This window comes from Suricata suricatta, chromosome 4 (genome assembly GCF_006229205.1).
Source record: "Suricata suricatta isolate VVHF042 chromosome 4, meerkat_22Aug2017_6uvM2_HiC, whole genome shotgun sequence".
In the NCBI taxonomy this organism is placed as follows: domain Eukaryota; kingdom Metazoa; phylum Chordata; class Mammalia; order Carnivora; family Herpestidae; genus Suricata; species Suricata suricatta.
Genome location: NC_043703.1, coordinates 109,185,506 through 109,191,586, shown reverse-complemented (window position 1 = coordinate 109,191,586; position 6,081 = coordinate 109,185,506).

Sequence of the window (6,081 nt, the reverse complement as noted above, 5' to 3'; positions counted from 1 at the left end):
TGGCAAGGACAAAAGAGCATTCCAGTCCAGCTCTGAGCATAACGTGTCTGGTCCTATTCACTTATAAAAAGTGAAGAAAAAAAATCTTGGCAACCTCCTTGGCATTCTGTGTTCTCATTCCAGGTTCCCTGAGGGGTCAAAAGACACACATCATCTGTGAACCGTTTCTTGGTCACAACTAAAGCCAGCTTGGCCTCCCAATGCTTCCTCCACATCTCGAACCCACTGGCAGGTCAGCTTCTGACTAGGACAATCTGGGTGACAGTCCTTAATCGGGAAGGACTGGAGAGGTCTTGTGGTCCCTTTATTACAGAGGTTCCACGGCTTGGCATGGTCACCCAGCTGGCCAGAGGCAGACCCTCTTCGTGTCCCAGCCCAAGGACGCTTTATGGAAAGGACACTGCTCATCAACTGACCTAGACGGCCTTCAGACCACAGGGCCTGCCGTGAGGGGGGTATGGATGGTGAAACTGGCCGGCTGTGGGTTAACGGCTGGGGAAGTTGAACGCCTCCCATAACCTCTGACCGCTCTTCCTCTCCTGGTTGCAACATCGGTTTATGTGACTGCCCCTGGCTTTCCTGAACCTTCCCTGGCTCTTCCCTCAGCATCGGAGCCCTTCTGTGTGTTTATGTGAGCAGAGGAAAGGTGCAGAAAGACGCTTGTCACCTGTTAACAGTGGCTAGCTACCTTCAATGGTGGGATTGGAGGGGGGCAGATGGAGATGATGAACTTTTCTGTGTTGCCTGACTTGTTACAACCGGCATCTACTACACATGCAATTTTTAAAATCCAGTAAATTAAAAAAAAACAGTTGTAAAAGGATGCATACAGTATGATATCATGTATATAAAATCCAAAGCTATAAAAAACAATACTATGCATTGTTTATGGGGCTATATCTAGGTAGTAAAAGCCCAAACCTGCCCAAACACTACCTATTCATTGGGAAGAGCCATTACAGAAGAGGGTGTAGGGGAGTGGAGAGAGACCAATTTGAGCCATGACCTTCTGCTTCCCTTAAAAAAAAAAAAAACCTCAAAGCAAGTATGGCAAAAGGTTAATGTTCATTGGAATGGGAGATGGGTACTTGGGTGACTAGTTACCCGTATTCTCCACAACTTTCCATACATTTGAAATACTTCATAAGCTAAAAGATCAGCTGCAATAAAGAGAGGAAAGGACTGAGTATACCTTATTTGTAATGTATCATCTTAGCAACTCCCTGTCCGTTGTCTGGATAGAAGAAAGCGGGGAAGGAAAGAGGGAGGGAGGAAGGAAGAATCACGATGAGTTTGGGAGAGCTAGTCTGCTTTTCCTTAATCTACATCTTAGTTATCTTGGGCCACTATACCCAAATCCCGTAGGCTGGGTGGCTTAAACAACAAATATTTCTTTCTCACAGTTCTAGCCACTGGGAAGTTCAAAACCAAGGTGCCAGCAGAATCTGTGTGGGGTGAGGGTCCTCCTGGTTTGCAGACAGCCACCATCCTGTTGCATCCTCTCCTCTAAGGGTACGAATCCCACCATCTGTGCTCTACTCTCCTGGCACTATCTAAATGTAATCACCTTCGAAGGCCTCACCTCCAAACACATTCACAGTGGGGGCTGGGCCTTCAGCACATGACTTCTGGGGAACACAAATGTTCAGTCCGTAGTAGTCTTCCACTGTTTATTTGGTAATAAACACGAGAGAGAGAGAGAGAGAGAGAGAGAGAGAGAGAGAGGCAAAATTGGGGTATCTGGATGGCTCAGTCGGTTAAGCATCTGACTCTTGATATCTTGCTATCTTTTGATATCAGTTCACTGGGTCATGATCTAACTGTTGTAGAATCGAACCCTGTTTTGGGCTTCATGCTCAGCATGGAGCCTGCTTAAAAGACTCTCTTTCTCTCTCTGCCCCTCCCCCACTCTCTCTTTCAATAAATAAATAAACTTTAAAAGAAGAGAGAGGTAAAATTGGACAGAAGAAAGGCTGGCTGGCTGGATGGGTGACTAAACAACCTAATGAACTGCTGGTTTCCGGGTTCGGGGTGCAGGTTGGAATCTGCCTTCATGGCGGAGGCTCACTGAGGCCATCCCCTGCAGCTACGGGACTCCTCATTCCTCGCTTCTGCATGTGATACAAGGCATTCCTGAAGCTAGGCCCCTTGTGCTTTTGCCCATCAACCTACAAGCACCCACATGTGGTACTAAGCAGTGAGAACACAGAGCACCTACTGCTAATTATCCCCCTTGTGCCACAGGGTGAATATTCCTGGCGTCCTTCCCCAGTCCCAAGTTGAGACCTGCAGGTGCAGCCTTGGGGATCCAAGGGGACACTGGCTCACCTGCTTTCAGGGGATGGAAGTAAATTGTGTGGCTATTCCATATGCATTACCTCAAAGTTTTTTCTTAAAAAAAAAAATAGTGGGCCGTGCAAGTGTTCTTCATTTTACCCCTTTACTTAGAGGGTATAACCTGGATCTGGGGAGCTAAAGGCCTGGCTGGGGCCCCAGCTAATAGCATGTCTCCTGGCTGAAAGAGCAGAGCATAGCTCACCCATCAGCCCGCAGAGGTGTGTACTAGAAACCAGCCTGGCGGGGAAGGGCCCGGGCTCCCGGGGCAGCTAATACTCTCGGAGCTCTTATTATGCTCCGGGTGGTATGCACAGTCAGCACTTAATTCTTGCAGCGGCTTTGAGTTAGGTGAGCGGTGTGGCTGGGATGTCAGGTATGCGTAAGGGATGTGTTGGGAACAAACACATGAGATGGGGGTGGGCTGGGCTGGAGAGGACCAGATGTCATGCCGAGGATCCGTCGTGGGTGACAGCGTTATCAGAGGCTTTGCATAGGGCAGTGGTGTAAACTGACTTGGTTTTGGGGAAGGTCACTCTGGCTTCAGGGTGGAGAATGGAGTGGAGGCAGCAGGAAGGGAAGCTGAAAGGCATGGCCGGCAGACAGGGGAGGCTGCTGCTGCCATAGGGCCTGCGTAAGGGTGGGCAGGACTAGTGCCGGCCTCGGGCAAGAACAGGGAGCCTGGATCTCAGGTCTACAGGGCAAGAGCATGATCATCACCCAGGAAGGGAGCCAGCCAGGAGGCAGCAGACAGACGGGAGGAAGAAACTGCGGATGGGGTCTTGCTCGGCCTTGGGATCTTGGGCAAGTCACAGCGTCTCCCTGGGACTCAGTTTTTGCTTCTGTGAAACTCTGGCGCTGGATGTAGCCTCTCCCACTGCAAAGACTCGCAGGTCTTTTGTTCCATAAGTTAGCGCCTGACGCCACCAGGAGCGCCAGAGGAACTGCCTTGGGGGCAGGGGTAGTGAACACAAGGAACCACAGGCAGGAGATGGTGATACTAAGGCTAGGGGGAAGCCCGCACCGCCAAGGCTCCCCAGCACCGCCTGGACGGGGCAGTCACAGCTGTGGGGCTCCAGCCAGGTGCCAGCAGCGCTGGGCCAGGACCACATCCTCCCTTCACAGAGCTGCTTTCACAGCAGTGTTTTCTTGGGCCGGTGGTGCCAGGCCGCTGATCAAATGGTTTTTGCAATCCTCACTGTCAGGTTTAAGCTTGGGCTAGGGAGCAGGAACGAGTGAACAGTAAGATGGCTCTGACATCATTCCAGCCCTCTAGCTCGATCTAGAGGGGATGGGGTGGGTCACCTAAAGCTCCCCTTGACCTTGCCTTACTGGCAGCCTCTGGTTAGGAATGCCCCCTTGGAGATCCCACACAGAGCTGGGCTCTCCCTGCCTTGGAGCTGAGGACCTACTAAGTTTTTCAGGCCCTGCTTTGTGTTAGAAACGGGAGAGGCTCTTGAATGCCGTGGCTAAGTCCCTGGCCTGGCAGGATTCACAGCCCGACCACTTTTTCTGCATTTTCAGCTACATCACCACGGTAAGTGACTTAAACACTTCGTATCTCAGTGCCCCTGTGCCTGCAGAGAAAGTGTGGTAGGTGGGCCCATTGTGGCCCTCTACAGTGGGCATGATAATGCTACCTACTTAGCTCTTAGGAATATCAAGTGAGAAAATACCCATAAAACATTGAGCACGGAGGCAGGCACACTGTGAATGCCCAATTAACTGATAGCTATTATCCCTACTTCCACACTGGCCGTCAGTGCTTACTGAATGCCCGCATTGCACCAGGCTTGGCGGTACAGTGCCAACCTATGGAGGGAACAGCACATGCAAAGTCTGGCTGAAGAGGAGCAGGGCATTACAGCAAGTAATTCGATATGGCAAGTGGGTTAGTCTGGGTCCTCTGAGAAGCAGAAGCCAAGAAGAGGTTAGACATGCAACAGGTCTGATTGAGAACCCTTTGCTGGGAGTAGCTCAGGGGATGTGTGGCCTGGGTGTAAATGCACCGAAGCTTCCAGAAGGATAGAAGTTGAGGCCAGCAGTCCTCTCCTCTCCCTGCAGCGGCAGATCTCAACAATGCAATGACGGCCCAACAAGCAGAGAGGGCAAGGGAGGAAGTGGGGAGTATGTGTGAGTCTGGAGAGCAGAGTAGGGGCTAGATCAGGAAGATCAAAAAGAGTTTGGCAGCCAGTGCCAAAGTATGGTTTCATGCAAGGGGAGGAGAAGGACCTTACTTGCAGGTCAGAAGGATTACTTTGGTCACAGTGTAGACAATGAAAATCAAAACCCACTACCAGTCTAGAAGCAGTTCTCCAGGCCCCTGAAGTTTAGCAGGTGTGTAGCGTTTGACAGAATGGCTTTCTTTCACTTAGTAATGCACATCCAAGCTTCCTCCATAGATTCTCCTGGCTTGATGGCTCCTTTCTTCTTAGAACCAAATAATATTCCACTATCTGGATGTGCTATGGTTTATCCATTCATTTCCTGAAGGACATCTTGGCTGCTTCAAGTTTTGGCAATTATGAATAAAGCCATTCTAACTATGTGTGTGCAAGTTTTTGTGTGGATGGATACTTTCAACTCATTTGATTAAATGCCAAGGGGCCGATCTCTGGATCATATGGTACATGTATTCTTAGCTTTGTAAGAAACCTCCAAACTGTCTTCCAAGGCAGCTCTACCATTTTGCAATCCCACCGGCAGTGAATGAGAGTGTCCATTGCTCCACATCCTTGCCAGCAACTGGTATTGTCAGTGTTTGGGATTTTAGCCATTCTAATGGGTATGTAGTGGTATCTCGCTGTTGTTTTATTTTGCAAGTCTCTAATGATCATGGTCCCTTTATGAAATTAAATTTATAGTATACCTCTCAACTATTTCAGGTGTTTGCTCTACCTTGTCTGCTGGGATTCTTCTTGTTTTATATAGAATCTCTTTTCAAGAGTATATTTTATTTTGCTTACTATTAGTCAACCTGTTTTCAAAATATCTACTTAAATTATTTTCCAGACATATAAGAAAAGTTTGTGTACTTGTAAGTACAAGACTTCCCTCTTCTGTGACTCCCAATATCACTCCTGGAAAAGTGGGTGTGAGAGAGTGGGAGTATGTATATATGCAGAGATGCTTGCGAGGGACTCTGATGTAAATGATCTCTGACAAAATGCTAAGTCAAAACAGAAAAAATAGTTATCACTTTGGGTGGGTGGCTATTCCTCTTACTCCTCCCTGAAACATTGTTGGTAAACTGCAAAAGTCACATCTGAAAATATTCTGAGACTTCTGCCTTATTTCAATAAAAATTAGGAAACGACAAGTGAAACCAGCCCAGAGAGGTAAGTGACTTCAAAGGCCACAACACCTGGTTATCAGTGGGTAAACACGGACCCAGCTGCAGGCTCCCAGCTGGGCCACGTGACTTGTCTCTATATGTTCAGTTCTGAGCTCTGAGACCTTGTGGTTTCAAGGCAAACAAACACAAGGGTGACCCTAGGTCAGAACCTCTTGCCTTGCCAAGTCCTTAGTTAGCTTTCAGGACTGGCAAACAGGTCAGCCATTGCAAGAGTTAAATGGTGAACCGGGGGGCACCTGGGTGGCTCAGTCGGTTGAGGGTCCAGCTTCAGCTCAGGTCATGATCTTGCACTTAGTGGGTTCGAGCCCTGTGTCAGGCTCTGTGCTGCTTGTCTTCAAATTCTGTGTCTCCCTCTCCTTTCTGACCCTCCCCTGCTCATGCGTCTCTCTCTC